We start from the raw sequence: 19,679 nt of genomic DNA, 5'->3' as shown, positions 1-19,679 counted from the left end.
AAACAAGGGAGCAATTTCTAACTTAAAAAAAAAAGAGCAATTTCTTTTTATATATTTAAAGGAAAATTAATCTAATTTCAGTTACTACCAAACCACCTATGCTGTCATTTATATCCGACTTTTAAAACGGACGGTTGACCAGTAATTTTCGGAGGTGATTTTTATTGGTTTCTGTCTTTAAAACACCTGCTTTCAGTTTCACTTTCATTCAGGGTTGGCGTTGCATGGATAAAATATTAATTCGGTTGGTTAGTTTATTTAATTTTAGTTAAGTGTTGTTGTTAATAAAAAGTATTTAAATCTACAAACTTGAAATATTATTACTCTGTAATTACATTAGAGTGCCATAATATGTATTTGTACTTATTTATTTGATGGATTTTTATATCATCGTGCGAATTTAGTTGTGATTTTTTTTTTTTTTCAGGCCGTGAGTTTGTTTCTCAATTATAGATAAACAAGCATTATATGGTCTATGACGTTGTTGTGGAATAATTAATATATATTTTAGTTTAAAAGAAAACATATATAGAGATATGTCCATAAATATTTAGATTTTAAAAAAATGTGTTTATCTTTTTGATAAAAAAAAATCAATACGCATGAACACTATTTGGGTTCTTGATCCAATTTTTTTTTTTTAAATAAAAAAATATGAAACACTGTTCATCGAATAGTGTTTCGTGGTCTCTTGTCCTATATATATATATATATATATATATATATATATATATATATATATATAATGAGTTGATTTAAGCTCAATTAGTAATAATAGTGAAAAACTAAAATTTTAAATCTTTGTTACGAGGTCTAGCAATGTTCTCTTCAAATGTATTACTTTAGGAATAAAAGTTTTTTTTTTTTTTTTTAATCAACAGATAAATGATTTCATATAGCCTATGCGTATATCAAATTTTTACTATTAATTTGTGTAGCTCACTCAGGCGACACGTATCTTATGACTTTTGTTAGATTCAATATAAAAAGAAATATCTTTCAATTTAGTGTATGCCGGCCGCCGGGAAATAATGTAAAATATTTGATAAAGACATATTTATAGAGTCACACGAGAGAAATTAAAGAAAATGCAACTCATTTTTTTAATGATGATTTTTCTTTCGTCATGACTCGAAGTTGAGATGCTGTTTCTATATCAATTTACATGCTAGGAAGAGTTACACAGTACTGCAGCGGCCAATTTAATTACAACCTTTTTTTTGTGTACATCTTAATTTAGTCCACTGCCCAAATGTCTTATTCGTATTTGATTTATGTCTTGGCGTTTAAACTAAATAAAACTGAATAGGTTACTCAGTAAAGGGATAACATAAAGCATTTTTTTTTCTTTTTGTTTTCTTTTTTCTTCTTCTAATTTTTAGTTAATACTTAATAGTAGGGATGACAATTTTGTGTTCATGTCGTGCTAATCGTGTTTGCATAAATAATTGCTATAATCACATCCGACCATTTATCAATCATATTTGAAGTCTATATCCAAGTTTGACCATTTATTTTTTTTTAAATTTTTTTGTTTACAGATCTATAACCGTATAAACTAAACCATTTAATAATCGTGTTTAGACATTCGAACTCAATTAATTGCGATTAAATTATCAAAAACATAATAGTCTCAAGAAAAAGAAAGTCTTAAAAAAAATAAAATTATAAAAAACATAGTAGTAATAGGAAAATAAGACTCCAAAATACAATCATCATTCACAAAAACAAATAAAAAAGACATGATTAGTTTTACTCAATACGAATACTAGAACCTTCGGATTCTGCAAACTCGTCATGTAACTTAAATTTCAAAATGTCTTTTTTGAAACCACCGGCTTCTCCATTCGATCCTACATAAATTTTATAATTAATTACATATATCAACACAAAAATAAATTCAAGCTAATAAAACTAAAATGATAAAAAAAAAACACAATTACCATAAAGCCAATCACGAGTGCAAACTAATGCATCGACCACGCTAGGTTGCTATGATATGCATCCAAAACTCTACCGCCGGTACTAAACGAAGATTCTGAAGCAACAGTTGAAATGATAACGGCTAATACATCACAAGCCATTGCCGCAACGATATGATATCAACATTCATTTAACTTCCAATAAGCGAGGATGTCTAACTCGATTTTTCTATCCATTTTTGGCTCTTCTAAATAAAGTTCAAATTGGGTTTTTGGTTGAGAACATGTAAATTTCGAGGGAGACATATCATCAAACTCCTACATTAAATAGTTAAAATAAATCAAGACAAGTCCCATAAAAGAAAGTATATATAACTAAGTTTAAGACTATTATAAAATAAAATAAAAATTATATTTCACATACCTTGAAGATTTCATCTATTGGTTCCCCTCAATCGTTATCCTTTTTTGGACTTTTTTTTTTTTTTTTTTTTATCGGCAAGAGGTGGTGGTGAATACTTCTTTGGTCTCTCACAGTACTTCAAACATAGATAACATTTTCTTTTTCACTTGCATGAACTCCAAACAATCATTTCCACGAAGCTTTCTATAACTAAAATCAACAAATTGGAGCTTTGTATCGAGGATCCAAGATGCAAGCAATAGCTAGAGTAGGATGAAAGTCGGACCAATATTTTTGAAACTTAATCCGTATTTGAGTTGCCATTGTCTTCAATTACTCATCGCCACCACTTTCTATATATTGTTGAAGATTCACACAACATTGCCATTTAGATGGAAAATACAAGTTCGAAATAGGATATTTGGTACCCGAAAATTTGAGGGTAGCATCGTAGAACAACTTCAAAAAATATCCGATCTTTCCAACTTTCTCCGACTCCTCTTCTAGACAATGCTTGTAGGTTGAATCGGTCAAGTGTAAAAGTTGAAAGGCACAATGATAATGTGTAGCACTCTCGATCATAAGATAAGTGAAGTTCCATCTAGTTGGCATATCTCGACTCAACCTTTTAGTATAACCCATAGAAACCAATTTCACACAATCCAATAATTTTTTTTTGCTCAAATACAATTCAAGAATTGATCTTTTCTAGTTTGAAATCCTTTGAAATACTTGACACTATCCTGAATTTTACCAATGTAGCTATCAATTTGCTTCAAACCATCGTGCACAACTAGATTGAATTGTGATTGTTCGATATGAATTCAATTGAATTGAAATAAAATAAATTTGAATATGATAAGTTATTATAACACTAATGTTATTGTGATTGTTCAATATGAATCCAATTGAATTGAAATAATATAAAATTGAATACGAAACGTTATTATGAGACTATAGATATTGTGATTGTTCGATATGAATTGAATTAAAATTAAGTCAAATTGAATATGATACGTTGTTATGAGATTACACTAGTACAAAATATAGCATCAGGTGCGACAAAAGTCGCACCTGAAAGCACCACAGTCGCACATGAAAATATCATCAGGTGCGACTTTAGATGCGACAAAGTCGCATCTGAAAGTCCGCACCTGATGATTTTAGGTGCGACTTGTCGCACCTGAAAGTCATCACTATCAGGTGCGACAGTTTAGGTGCGACTTCTGGCACCAAAAGTCGCACCTAAATATACTCCAAAATAAGATATTAAAGCGGGATATATAGTATCAGATGCGACTAGTCGCATCTGATACTTTCGCGGGAAAAGTATCAGATGAGACTAGTCGCACCTGATAGTAATTCCCCGCCTAATATTTTGGCGGGTTACAGTACAATCAGATGCGACTAGTCGCATCTGATACTTTTCCGGCGAAAGTATCAGATGCGACTAGTCGCATCTGATTGTTTGTAGTTTTTTAAAAAAAAAATGCTGATTCTAATAGAATCAGCCTATAAAAAATTCTATTAGAATCAATATTTTTTTGTTAAATTAATTAAATAATTTTAATAATAATAATTATATAATATTAATTAGAATAATTATATAAATAATTTAATAGAAATTCGAATATTAAATTCATAAAATTTGATAATTTACTTCAATAAATTAACAAAATTACAATCTATTCCTTTTGTTTCCCTTTTCCACTCGAAGTCTTCCAATTCTTGAATGCATGGCCTCCTCTTCCGCCAGATCTTCCTCGTGCGCTGCCGCTCGAACGATGTCGCTGAAATTCTACCGAATCTGGCGTCTGAGCATTCGGCATTGAAGCTGGTGGTGGCGTCTGAGCATTCGGCATTGAAGCGGATGGCGGCGTCTGAACATTCGGCATTGAAGCTCATGGTGGCGTCGTCCCAGGGTGCATCATCGCGGGGGATGTCTGCATGGGAGACGGATGCTGCTGTGTGTAGGCAAAGAACTGTCGCTGAAACGCCTCCATCTGAGCTCGTTGCTCACGCCTCATCTCTTCCATTGCGGCCTGTTGTGCAGCCAACGCTGCTTGTAGCTCGCTAACCACTGGATCTGGAACGCGCCTCGATGAAGAACTTGATGACGAGCTGTCGTCCTGAGCCTGGGCCAAGAGATACGAGGATCTCGGGATCGAGGGACCTATCCCGACATACCAATCTCGACGTTGCCCGAGAACAGTATCCATCGCGTACTGCTCCGCCTGGTCTATGTCAAACGTTTGGCCTGACTCCGCTGCTTGTCGCTGAATATCCTCGACTTGAGTCATAATTCGCGCCTTCAAACATATGTTAACAAAATTATTAAGATTATCGAAACTTGATTATTAAGTAATTAACACAAGTAACTTACAAATGCTTGTTGCACCCAATCTGTCGTCCAATTGCCTTGATCATCTTGATGTTTTTTCTCCCACGTGTTTAACGCCGAGGCCAAAGTCCCATCTTCCCTACTCTGCAGTTCTTATGTGTAGCCTGGGGTAAACCCCTTGTTCAGCAAATGATTCCTGACAACCCCGATGTCGTGCCATCTCATGTTGTTGCAAGGTTTGCAAAGACACCGATATTTTCCATTTTCGTTTGGGAATCTTCTTGCAGCGCAAATAAACTCGTTAACACCGGTTTTGTACTGCAATGTCACCCGATTATTCTCTGTGATACAATCTCTACTTGGATTGGACATTTCGCTGAATGAGAGCGAGAAATGAAAGTTTTGAAGAGTTATTGATAAAGGACGACGGAGAACAAAATGAGAGAGAGATTATGAATTGTATGTTATTTTGAGCTCGGATTGAATAAGTTCGAAGTTTTTAGACTAATTGATTCGAAACTCTACCGAAATTTTGGCAGAGTTTCCCCTATTATACTGACAAACCAAAAACCTGCAAAATTATTTAAAAACATATACAAACCATCCAGAACTATCCTACAAATTAGCTCAGCCCTAAACCGAACCTCCGTGGTTCGGTCACAACATTTTATAAATGAAAAAGCCAAATAATTAAAATATCACAAACTATCAAAACATTTCACAAACTATTTTTCTTATTTAAACTTACAATTTCATTTCATGTTAAATCAAATGAAACTAATCACAAATTCATTAACTTCATTTTAACCTAAACTTCATTTTATACTAAACATGTCACAAAACATCAAAACATGTCACAAAACACAAATAAAACTTAGTTTTAACATAAACTAATCAAATTATTAAACATGTGACATTATCAATTACAATTACTAATCAATTTCAAAGTAGCATGTTACAATTACAATTTTAATTTCATTAAATAATTTTAAACTAAACAACCTATTCATGTAATTATTAGACTAATTACAATTCCTAATTGATAAATTACAATAAATAAAAACTAATTAAAACAAAACAAATTTAAACTAAACACTAACCTAAACACATTACTAAACATTAACATGGTATTGTAATTAATTACAATTTCCTTACAATTACAATTAACATAAACTACTCAAAATTAAATTAAAGAACCTAAACATATTACTAACTATCTAATTAACATTTACAATTATTAACTACAATTATATTAACTAACATTTACATTTACATACTAACACTTAACATTCTAAACAATTAATTACTAACATATCTATTTAATTAACTAACATTTACATACTAATTAACTAACTAACATTTTATATCAACTAGCCTAATTAACTAAACTAACTAAACTAACAGCCAGCTTATATAACAAACAATAATATTTTTTTTTAAAAAAGCTAGACTTACTTGATAGAGACTCGGTGCAGCGGAAGAGCGGCTCGGTGAAACGGCGGAGGAGGGATCGAGGCAGTGACGGTTCGGTGCAGCGGGGAGAGAGACTCGTCGAGGTCAGGGACTCATCGAAACAACAGGGACGAGGCAACTCGGGTTTGCAGCTTGACGAGGCTGAGCACGGGACAACGCATCAGTTCAGTCAAAGGGAAAAGAGAGAGAGAGAGAGAGAGAGAGAGAGAGAGAGAGAGAGAGAGAGAGAGAGAGAGAGAGAGAGAGAGAGAGAGAGAGAGAGAGATAGCTTACCGGGATTGCAACGACGCCGAGGCTGAACACACATCGAGGCAGCGGGGCTGTCGGGGCAGAGACGCCGAGGCTGAGCACGTTTGAGAGAATGAGACAGTGTGAGTGAGTGAGAGAGAGAGAGAGAGAGGCAGTGAGAGATAGCTTACCGGAATTGCAGCGACGCTGAGGCTGAGCACGCGTCGAGGCAGCGGGGTTGTCGGGGCAGAGACGCCGAGGCTGTCGAGGCTGAGCACGTTTGAGAGAATGAGACAGTGTGAGTGAGTGAGAGAGAGAGAGATAGAGAGTGAGGCATAGATCAGTGATGAGGAGAGTGAGATTGGAGAACTCCGCCGCGGCGGTCGGAAGCTCGGCCGGAAGAGTGACCTGACGAAGAGAGTGAGAGAGGGGCAGAGAGAGAGAGAGCCGGAGAGTGAGAGTGAGCCGGAGAGTGAGAGGTCGGAGAGAGTGAGCGGCCGGCCGGAGAGAGTGAGAGGTCGGAGAGAGTGAGCGGCCGGCCGGAGAGAGTGTGAGGCAGAGATTTTGAGGTGGCTGTGGTGGCTGTGAAGGAGTTGGTAGTTGTGGAGGTTCGTGGAGGTGGTTGTGATGGTGGAGAGATCGGAGCAGAGTAAAAATGAGCGGGAGAAGTTTTTTTTTTTGGAGAAAATCGGCGCTGGTTATGAAGAAGATGAAGTGCAGGCGATTTGGTTTTATATAAAAACCTAGAGAACAGGTGCGACATAGTCGCACTTGATGACTCTTTTCAGTGCGACATGTCGCACCCAATAAAGCATTGGGTGCGACTAGTCGCACCTGATGATATTTGAAAATAAATTAAATCAGAATGCCATGTCATATAACTGGACGAAAAATGAGGGAGAGATTTAAATTTCGGAAAAAATTTGAACTATCCGGTGCGACTACGTCGCACCGGATAGTCAAAATCAAACTCAATATCAGCGAATTTTTTTTGTTTCTCGGCCGACAATCAGGTGCGACTAGTCGCATCTGAAAGTCATTTAGATGCGACTTTTGGATGCGACTTGTCGTACCCGATAGTCATGCGCATCAGAAAACCAAATTTGTAGTAGTGTTATTGATATTGTGATTGTGTGTTGTGAATTGTGATTGTTCGATACGAATTGAATTGAAATAAAATAAAATTGAATATAATACGTTATTACGAGACTATTTTAATTGTGAATTGTAATTGTTCGATATGAATTGAATTGAATTTAATTGAGATAAAGTAAATTTGAATACGTAACGATATTATGAGACTATAGCGATTGTGAATTTTGAATTGTGATGGTTTGATATGAATTGTATTAAATTGAAATGAAATAAAATTGAATACAATACGTTATTATGATACTATTGTTATTGTGATTGTAAATTGTGAATTACGAGAGCGCCACTAGACATACTAGTTAAATTAGTAATTGAAAATAATTAATTCGAAAGATTATTATTGCACTTGTGAAGTCAATTGGTATACTATTGACTATATATTATCATACATGAATTGATATTGATACGAATATAGCTTATTTATTCCATCATATTTTCTAATATCGATTTTATGTTTATAGTTATAAATTAATAATTTTACATATATAATATTAATCGTGTTTAATTAAATCATAATTGTGTTATTACTCGTAATCGTATTAATTGAGTCATATTCGTGCCATTCGTAATCGTGTTTCGTGTCGACTTTTTTATAATCGCGTTAATCAGATTTTAATCGTGTCACCGTAATCGTGTCGTTTTGATGCATTATACAATCGTGTTAGTGTGTTCGACCCAATTTCGAACCAATCTATTTATTGGTATTCAAATCCTATTTAATTCGTGTCGTACCTGTTTCGTGTTTCGTGTTCAAACTAAATTGTCATCCCTAATTAATAATATGTACTACCATAAACAAAATCATTATAACCAAATGAAATAATTTCCCGTTATTTTTTCCCTCGAATAATATATAATGAAATCCTATTTGCAAACCTTTCCAAATATATTATATAGTTCAAACCCACCCTTTAATTTTAATAATTTATTTCATTTTACTTTCTTCTTAAACAAGTTATGGATCTCCTTGTTTTTAGGTTAGTGTTCTAAAGTGGCTCACCACCTATTTATGTCCATTTCATTATAAATTGGAAAAGATACAGAAGAAATATTTAATATATGTAGACTTGTAGACTATAGTAATCATATCTGTGGTAAGATTTGAAGGTGGGTGTGGGAAAGTGGTGGGTGTTTCATGAATATAACAAAGCCAAAACAAAATCCAAATCCAATGGTTAAGTGAGGCTTCAAAGGTTTGGTCAAATAAATTTTTGATGGAGATGAGGAATAGCTCTGACCCTTTCTTTGACAATATAAACACATTTTTTCTTTTCTCACTTGAAGTATTCAAGAAGGTTCTAAAATTGACCCAATAATTTGATAATTTATAGTTGAAAATCAGCAGGCAAAAGGGTGTGTATTTTCGTTGAATTGTTAATATAAAAGTTCATTGGAGGGCTATTTTCCATAAACCCTTGGAGTGATGAACAAGCTGGCAAAAAGATTTTGATCGTCAATCTATAAATCTTCTTGTTTGATAGATAAGATTATCAAAATTATTGGATTTTTTTTTCTTCGCCATAAGCTATAAGAATATATTATCAATACTGTATAGAAATATTTATAAATAATAATGAAATTATTGGATTAAATAATAATAAAAAAATTATTTAGTAACTCATATATAATTTTTTTATACCAATTGTCTTGCTTGTGTGTTAAAATAAAATTAGGCTTGAAAAAAATCCGTTTATACGAGGAAAAAACTGAGAAATAATAATTATATGAACTTTTTTCTTTTGATATATTAAAAAGGTATCATTATTTGTACTGATCACGCATGGTCATTACAACGTTAAGTTACTTAAACTTGAAGTACCGTTTTATATGGGTAAAATATGCATATCTGATTATTCCTATTGTAGAGGATATGCCAACACTAAGATATATATATATATATATATATATATATATATATATATATATATATATATATATATATATATATATACAGTGACGGAGCCAGGAAAACCCATCGGGGGGGATAATTTGAAATTTTTTTTTCAGGGGGGGCTTGATTGTAAAAAATTTATAAAAATTGGGCCAAAAGTATAAATTTTCAAGGGAAAAAAATATAATTTTTTTTAAAAATGAGCAAAAAGTGCAAAATTTTTTTTTTTTTGGGGGGGGGGGGTGCTTAAGCCGAGAAATTTCATTAAGTGGGCTTAATAAGCTATTAAATATCAAGATTAGACCCTAATGTTTAAAAATATCTAAATATGGACTTTTGACCCAAAATCGGACAAAAATACCCCTCTGAACCCTATACATCTCTCACACTTCATTTTTATCATTTCAATCACACTCAAATCCACTCAAATCCTCTCTACTTAACCGGGTTTCAAAAGAATCATGGGTAAGATAACTAACTTAATCATTTTTACAAAGTTTATGATTGTATATGATAGAATGTAGCAAAAAAAATCGATCAGATCTGAAAACAAAGTCCAAAATCTGGGTTTAACTTGTTTGTATGATGGTATACGATGATGTACGATGAAATTTAAATTTTTGTACGATGTAATTTAGAATAAAAATTGCGTTCTGTACGATGTTGTACGATGCTGTACGATGTTGTACGATTCTGTACGATGCTGTACGATGCCTTTCTGTAAGATGATGTACGATTCTGTACGATGGTGTACGATGGTATACGATGTTGTACGATGATGTACGATATATAAGCTTATTTTGCATAGTTTGACTGTTTTTTGCAGTTTTTGTCATGATTAACGGCACTTGGGAGAAGGAAGGACACCAATGGGTTTTCACCAATGCAGAATTTCGTGCATTCGTAATTCCGAAAGAGGTAACGTACACGGAGTTAGTAGATTTCTTATACGAGAAGTTCGAGTTAGACAGATTCGTGTTCGACTTAAAACTCGAAGTCCCATACTCAGTCGGTACAATTCCAGTAGGTCCTGCCGTATTGAAGGACAATGGTGATGTTTCGCATTTTATGAAGCACAAATATCGTAATAGATTTCCACTCTGTGTAAGTTTGGTACCGAAACAGATCGAGGTCATTGCACCTATTGCGTATCGAGGAGTATGTAAAGGGAAAGATGTGGAAGTTGGAATGGTGTCTCGCAATGAACCGAAGAAGAGACGGAATACTCTTGTTATCGAGGATCGACAAAATGATCATATAATTGAAAACAAAGATGGTGGCTGTGACGATGACTTGTTTAACGAGTACAAGGGTGCCGGAAACGGTGACGAAGTATACAGGCGTGATAGAGATTGTAATCACAACAGTGACGAATATGATGGACACAATGGTGATGAATACGAAGATGGCGAAGGTGATGAAAACGAAGGTGGCGAAGGTGATGAAAACGAAGGTAGCGATGGTGATGAAGAGAATAGTGATGGATATGACGGAGATAACAATGGTAGAGGTGAAGAATTTGAAGAATTCGCCAATCCCGAAGAATATGAAGAATTTGTGGTAACGTTTACGGTACCAACGGGTCATTGTGAACCATCGGGTCAATGTCAGCGTGAGCTTCCGATGATCGGATCACCTATCGTTCCTTATTCATGGAAAGCACCCGAGTTCAGCGCCGATGATGTTGTGAAGGAAAACCCGAGTCATTATCCAAGTCATTCTTCTACAGGTAATTTAAGTGGATTCAAATGAGATTCAAGTATAATATGAAACCACCTATTGTTTAACTAACCTTTGAAAGTAACAGGTAGCTCAGAAGAAATATATATTGGGCAGCAATTTGAAAACAAGCATGAACTGAAGAAACATATCCACTTGTACGCGTTGAAACATAATTTCGAATTTAGAGTGAAATCTTCTTCGAAAAAGAGATGGTATGTTCTATGCAAAAACGAGAGATGCACATGGAGGTTGAGGGGTGTCGTGCAGTGGTCTGAGATGTGGGAGATTACGTCGTACGAGGGTAAACACTCATGTGGGCGTGTTGTTCGAACAAAGGGCCATCGAGGAGCGGCACCGTGGGTCATCGGTCACGTATTTAAAGACAAGTACTCAATTAACTCTATGGCGGAGTATTCGGCGCATAACGTCAGGGAAGAAGTGAAGACAAGATGGGGTGTGAACATATCGTATTTGAAAGCTTGGAGATCCAGGGAGAAAGCTATTGGGTACGTGCGGGGTACGCCGTAACAATCGTACCAGAAGTTACCGTCTTGGCTGTACATGTTGAAGCAAAAGAATCTTGGGACGTTAACAGACTTTGTGCAAGATGGTGACAATATCGTGTCGAAGAAATTCGTGTCTCCGTCGCACGTCTTCAGTCGAACAGACTCCATGAACTTGCCATCCCACTTTTTTGTCCGCACCCACTTAACGAAATTATCAAACTCTTTTTGCTCCGCATCCTTCAACGGCTTGAACTTGGGGATCGGCTTTTCCAAATACTTAGGCCTCGTCGGATCAGTGAATTCGGCCCAACGCGACGTCTTCTGTCGCACTTGCCGATCTGGACGTGCCGGAGTAAGCTGTGCCTTCTGTCTTTTCCTTAGAGGAGTTGTGAGCGGGCGTAGCTTATCCGAAATGTGTTCTCTACGAGGACTCGACGAAGACGTCGACAACCTGGGAGAAGTCACCGGCCTGATCTCCGATCCCTTCGACGACTCGCGATGCGTTGAAGACGGCTTCTTCGACTTCTTCGATGACTCGCGATGCATAGAAGACGGCTCTGACTTCTTCAATGACTCGCGATGCGTAGAAGACGGCTCTGCCTCGTGCGATGGAGACGCCGACTTTTGACTAGGCGCCGGAGGAGGAGGATGAGGAGGGGTCCGGCGTTTACGACCATCAGCTTGGGTCGTGGGAATTTCACCCCCAGGCAAACCCGTTGTGTCCTCGAACAAAATGTTCAGCCTCTTCCACATAGAAAGCTGAAAGTCAAAGTAATAAAATATGTCACAAAATTTCAACTTGTCACAAAAATTTACACTTAACTCTAAAACGTTAAAATAAAATTTAAACTCAACTCTAAATTTTAAACTCAACTTTAAAACGTTAAATTATATTTAAACTTAACTCTAAAATGTTAAATTATATTTAAACTTAACTCTAAAACGTTAAATTAAATTTAAACTCAACTTTAAAACGTTAAATTAAATTTAAACTCAACTCTAAAACGTTAAATTGATTTAAATATAACTTGTCACAAAATCTAACCTGGTTAACACTCATGCGCTCAACTCTACGGCCGGTCGTGCTAAGAGCACGTAAGACTATCCCTTGTGACTGAATCATTTGTTTTTGGGATACTCGCAGTTGTTCTTGGGAAGCACGCATTTGTTCTTGGGAAGCTCGCATTTCTTCCCACATCTCCCGTGTTATGAAAAAGGGCTCGGGAATGTCGGCGCGAGAGGTCGGTGTGGGCCTCAATCCCATTGCGGGGGTGGTCGGTGTGGGCCTCGATCCTATTGCGGGAGTGTCTGACACGTGTTCGTCGTCAGAGTCTCCGACGATGACATCTTCTGCAACAGTCGCGACTCGATCTATTTCTTCTTCTATATCTCGCGGCTCTGTCGCATCTTCTCCCTCGACGTCTATGGGATACAGACATTTTCTCGTCTGTGTCTCGAGGAGAGTGAAAAATTCTTTCTCTGGTGCCCTTGGTCTCAGCATTTGAAGAACACCCACCTACAATACATTAATAAACATTACCAATATTAAAAAATAATGTAAAATACATTAATAAACGTTAAATAATAAAAAGTTACCGTTTTTTTATTCAGGACAGCCTCGATATCTTTGCCCATGATGATCACATTACTAGACCACGAGTGCATCCTGGGCGCACGAATCCCCTGGTTCGACCCGAACCTCATCCCGATTTCTGGGATAGCCTCGTACGCCCAGTAATGAAGGGTATGGAGATTACCCGTCAATGTGTACTTGGCCTCTTTCTGTGCCACGTCCGGCTTGTCCTTCAACTTCTTTTGCAGCGTCTCGTGATAACGCCGTAGGTTCACCGAGAGGCTTGAATATGTCTCTGCCCAACTCAAATTTCCCCAAGGCATCTTGAAGAAGAGTGGGAGGTCTTGAACGATGTATAGAAATTTCTGCCACCTTTCTTCGATGGCTTTGTTGGCCGGCTGCCCCAGAAGATACCCATAGACGAATACGAGCAGCCCGAGCTTGAACGCATCGTCAGGGCTTCGACATATGGTGAACGCGTTGATCAACGCGCTCAACTTTCTTCCGGCAACGCCGTTCAAGTGATCCGTGATCAATCGATCGTTGTTTCGCTCGTCTTGTTCGTATTTGGTCGGACCGTCTTCATAGCTCATCCCCGAGACGAGTGCGTACTCGAGGCGTCCAAATCGTACTCGTTTGCCTCCGATACCAAAATGTATCTCCCCCCGTACCGTCGCCTCGATCTTCTTCTGAAGGAGAGTATGTACGAGCACCGGTGAGAAACCAAGCTCGCTCTCCGTAAAGAATTGCTCGAACGGAGTCCCGAGGATTCGTTCTTTTATCCCGAGCTCATCGAATCTACTCCGTACCAGCTTCAAGATCCCCGCCCCACCGTAGATGATACGCCCCGGGAATGAGACGTTGTATATGTAGTTCAAATTGTCCTAAAAAACAACAAAATTAGGTCAGAATCACAATTCATCGTATGGCATCGTACAGACTCGTATAGCATCGTAAAACAAAAAATTCATTTTTTTTAAAACTATCGTACAGCATCGTACAGCATCGTAAAACAAGAAATTAAATTTTTTTAAAACATCATCGTATAGCATCGTACAGCATCGTACGACATCGTACAGAATCGTACGACAATTTTTTGAGAAAACATAAACCCATCGTACACCATCGTATCGCATCGTACAACTCTATGCATTTCATCGTACGACATCGTACAGCATCGTACGACATCGTACGATGCATCAATCTCATCGTACACTGGCCCTAATTTCAAACCCTAACATTCTAAATCCGACCCAAATAAACTCAAATCAACTCAAATAAGATTAATACTAACTCATAAACCCTATTCTAACTATTTCCAAAGACATTTAACAACAAATTAGTTGAAAACTTACCTTTTTAGATGACTTTTGAGCTTGAGATTTTTGTGTTTCACCGCCGCCGAAGATTGAAGCGTTTCCATCGTACGCCATCGTCCTCTATCGTATTATATCGTACTGGCTCGTACAAGATCGTATGCCGTCGTACAATATCGTAGGAGTTCTCAGTTTTTTCTTTGTTTTGGAAGTGAACGAGTGAAATGGAGAGGGAGAGAGGCGCGAATGAGTTCAAATAGAGGACAAGGGTATATTTGTCCGTTTTGGGTCCAAAAGTCCATTTTTAGATATTTTAAAAAGTTAGGGTCTAATCTTGATAATTAATCAATTTTTAAGCCCACTTAATGAAATTTCTCCTTAAGCCCCTGCTGGACCTATACTGGCTCCGTCACTGTATATATATATATATATATATATATATATATATGTATATATATTTTCATCAATACAAGTACTATTAAAATTGTTTTTCTTCTTTTAGCTTCGATTCCATCGGGTTCCGAGAAAGGCAAATATTGTATCGCACACTAATATTGCTTAATTAACCAAATCAAAACTAACGAATGATTATAATGTAATCTTAATACAACTATAAATAGGGCTGTGCACGGTCCGATCCGGTTCAAAACCGGCCAAAAAATCAGATCGGACAACTCAAAATGGTAAAAAAAAAATCAAAACCGAACCGGACCAAAAACCGGTCAAACCCGGACTGGACCGTTTTGAATGGTCCGGTCCGATTTCAACCGTTTTGAATCGTTTGGACCGTTTTAAACCGTTTAGACCGGACCGTTCTAGACCGTTTGGATCGTTTTGAACCGTTTTACATAATTAAAAAAAAACCCATTAATTTTCCACCAAAACAAAAAACATATAATCATGTACAGAATGGAAATACATGCACAAATACCTAATTTGGCTAGTTGGACATTAATTTTTTATTTTTATTTTTATAGATAAACCTGTCCGGTCCGATTTAATAGTTTTTTTAAAAAAAAAATCGGCCCGGACCGTTTGTAATGAGTAGACTGGACCGGACGAAAAAAAACCGTTTTAAACCGGACCGGCGGTCTAAAAATCACTGGTCCGGTCCAGTTTATAGTTTTTACATTTTTTTTCGCTGACCTAGCTATAAATGTCTTGAGCATAACAAAAAAAATATATCTAAAAGTGTAGATTGGAGCCGCTTGAGCTTAAAGCAGTCTTTTTTTTTTTTTTTTTTTTTTTTTTTTTTTCATTTTGATATTTTGTTAAGGCCATGGTAGGAAGTATAAAAGTCATGCCTTATAAAAACCCTATCACGGGTGAAATTCATCACCTAATTCTATGATCGAATCGTGTTGAATAAATAAGAAAGCCTAAATCATAAGCGGAAACGTACCTGATGAATCCACGACGGTTGGTCTTCTAGATCAACACATATACTTTAGAGAGTCCTTTGTTTCTCTCTTGTTTCACTCTGGCGACGGGATATCAGAAAATGAAAAGTTAGTGCGTATGACCTAGGGACCAGCCATATTTATAGGCAACCATTAGGTTAACCTAGCGGGCTTCCTATTTCAGCCCATCATAGAAATATAAGTCATAGTGGTCTACACATTAAATGCACACAACCTATTAGATACATTAAAGCCAAATATTTGTACACCCAATTAGATCACTTTTAACAGGCTATCTTTATTGACAATTCACAACAGATAATTATTTAACATATAAGCCCAACGTTAGATTAAGGATCCAACATGTAAGCCCAACATTGACAATTAATTATGTATTGCAAAAAATAATTTAAAGAGCTCAACTTTATTATTATTACCAAAATGTATCTCATAACCAATCTGGTCCACATCAACCATAAGGATCAAAGTGGCATTCGCTACATCTATCGTAGTTATACCCATCAATGAACACGTATATCGATACAACTGAACGACATGGACCATGAAGTAGATGTGTAGTATGGAAATTTCATGTTATCTGACCTCAACATGCCTATTTCCATTTGGTCCTCCTTAAACCTTAGTGACATTAAACCATATACTAAAAAAAACAAAGTCTAAATAGACCAAAACTTTATTTCTGTAGAAAACTTCAATAATCATAAATAAAACCAAACATGTCTATAACATAAAAGCACTAAAAATAGCAAACAGCAAAATCCCACTAGAACTGAATATCATGAGCTGAAATAACACCCATATGAGTAGTGTGCTCGTGAAACTCTTTGGGTGGTAGTCCATTAATAAGCGGATCCGCAATCATGGAGTTTGTTCCAAAACTGTCTGCTCTGAATTCTTTTTTTCACAACCAAGAACTTGATGTCGATGTGCTTCGACTTCGTAGAGCTCCGGTTGTATTGGAGTATAGTACGACATATTTATTGTCAAAAAATAACCAGAGTGGTCTTTCAATACCATCTACTATGCGCAGCCCGGTGGCAAAATTCCGCAATCATATCCCCTGATTGGACGCCTCATAACAAGCTACAAATTCTGCTGCCATGGTGGAAGTACTATTAGAGGTTGTTTAGTACTCTTCAAGGAGATAGCACTTCCAGCCTGTTGGAAGAACAGGTTGGTGTCAGACACGAACAATCGATCTGATATCACTTGTTGGTGATTGTTCACCTCATCATACCCATGCAAAATAAATTAATTACGTTACTTAGCTAATTAATTAAGGTTATTTAACAAGATCTAGATTTATTTAATTAATATCAAACCATGAGAGCAATTATCAAACAACCGAATTAAATAGACGAGTTATCAGAAAACTTACGGGTTTCTCCTTAAGCTTCTGAATCGGGTTCTCCTTCTTCTTCTCACCTTCCTCTCCAATCTTTGAGCTACGATCTGATCTACGGGATATCTCTGAATCTCTTGGATCTAATTGGATGATACTGTAGTCTTCCGAAACGTAATCTCCGACGAACAAGAACACAGTGTGGGCACACTATATTTAATCTCACAAGATCTGATTATGGAGATTACGTCATGTCATGTTTTTGGGAATGGAATCACGAATTCCGAGGGAGAGGGAGAGAAGAAAATTCGTCCACCTCTAGGATGTGATGGGCAAATTTTGCTTCTGCACTTGTGTGTATATTGCGTTCTCGTTGAGCCCTATTTATAGTGATAGAAAGAAGATATTATACGAAGCTCCTAGAGATATATTATTCTTCTTTATTCTTTCCTATTTTGTAGTTAAGCACGAACCTTTGGATCTTGACTACGAATCCTACTTTTTCTCTCATCCATTAGATCAGAATCTAGGATATAATATTTCCTTATTTTTCTCCTATATTTAAGGAATCTAGATATTTGAGAATTATGATGAAAATATATTATTTCCTTATTTAATGGAGAGAATATCTCTACCATTCTTATTTTTCTAGATATTAGGAAATTAATTATGAGAGAGAATTAATGACACTATCTTATTTCCTTATTTAATGAAGATAAAATATCTCAACCATTATTATTCTCTCTCTTATATAATTAGTTACCTGATTTTTTTCCGCAAATCTAGCAACTAATTAAAGAGAGAATATTGGGTAATTAGTACCCATAGTAGGCGCGCCCAACTTCATGGTCATGGGCCAATGAATTTAGAATTTTACAGTGTTCATAGGGCCCAACTAATAATTCAATTAATTATTTATTTGATCTAACAATAAATAATTAATTCCACAATAAATATTTAATTCGACAAATAAACAAAATTTTCGAATGAATGCTGCTAAACAATTTACAGTTGTGAGATTGTAATAATAATAAATAATCTTTATCTTTATTATTAATAGAGAGTTATTGGCCGCCTTAGTCAGAGCCGAATCGGGGACTATGCACCTAGTAACAGAAGCTCCTACAAATCCGATTAAAAGATGAAATAGTCCTTTCTCTTTTCAATCGATCCGTTCAATCTTGTTTTGTACTTCACAAAGAAATCCAAGATTGCACTCTCCTTATTATTAGAATTATATTTACCCATTGTAAAGAGTGTCCACTGATCTAGTCATTTCGTTATCAAGATCCTTCAGGTTCAACCCGTATCGAGTAAGGTCAATTATTATGTTATATCTTTCTCGATACATATGTACCCTAAGCACCATTGCTTCCCTAGCGAAAGATTCTTCCATACGTTACTTACTACGAAAATGCTAGCAATCTATCGGTTCTTGAATCAACCCTTAGGTGAGTGAACATTGACCTTCTTTCAGGAAGGCTGGATTCCATATCTGTCAACCACTTTCTTCTCAGATCATATTCCAGATTCTCAAGACATAAGTATCCCAGTGTCTCAGTAGCCTTTAACGAATAAGGCATAGAATTCGACGATATGACCTAGAAGTCCATGATCACTTCAGGATTTAGATCAAGTCTTACTGTGACCATCATAGCGACCCTGGCGAGTGTGTCGTAGCAGGTATTTAACGACACATCAACAACCAAAGTCTACCCAGGCCGTACACTTACCACAAGTGTAGAATGCTCCCACAAAGTGATCAGCCTTTACTTGTGTTCCACATATATGATTTTAGATACAGTTATCCAGGCATGTATCAATCATCGACCATAATTTAGCTCACCGCCCAAACTCAGATGCCCATCATGTGATTCATTTTAATGCGAAGGCATGAATGATAGTTGTTATTGATTCTAATGAGAAGACAACCACTATTTAATAATGCTAGTAAAGTAAACTTCCTATTATATTTAGTAATCATTCTTGTTTATTTTATTATCTTCAGTGGGCAACATTCCTAACAATCTCCGACTTTGACCAGAGAAGATAAGACTGTTTACTTAGATCATCAATGCTCAGCCATCGTATAACAGACGACTTAGATTTTGTTTTACTACGATTAATGTTCCCAACTAGAATTGTCGTAACGGTACTCAGAAAACAACCCACTAATCGTATGATACTAATAAAGTAAACTTCTTATCCAATTCAGTAATTATTCATGTTTATTTATTATTTCCAGTGGGCAATATTCCTAATAATTTCCCACTTTGACCAGAGAAGATAAGACCGTTTCCTTAGGCCATTCAATTCTTAGCCATCGTACAAAAGACGGCTTAGTTGTTTGACGACGACTGAGATTCCCATCTTATGGATTCTCACCTTA

The 19,679-nt window shown here is 36.3% G+C and overlaps 1 pseudogene; it reads right to left on the bottom strand.

The window, feature by feature from the left end:
- Nucleotides 1–2,409: 2,409 nt before the first annotated feature.
- Nucleotides 2,410–14,644, bottom strand: LOC149407635 (zinc finger BED domain-containing protein RICESLEEPER 1-like; annotated as a pseudogene).
- Between the last annotated feature and the right edge of the window lie 5,035 nt (nucleotides 14,645–19,679).

The sequence above is a fragment of the Urtica dioica genome, chromosome 1 (assembly GCF_054948205.1).
Source record: "Urtica dioica subsp. dioica isolate 48M chromosome 1, U.dioica_male_clone48M_v1_H2, whole genome shotgun sequence".
In the NCBI taxonomy this organism is placed as follows: domain Eukaryota; kingdom Viridiplantae; phylum Streptophyta; class Magnoliopsida; order Rosales; family Urticaceae; genus Urtica; species Urtica dioica.
Note: the sequence above shows the minus strand (reverse complement) of the source record. Positions and strands in the feature narration are given on the sequence as shown.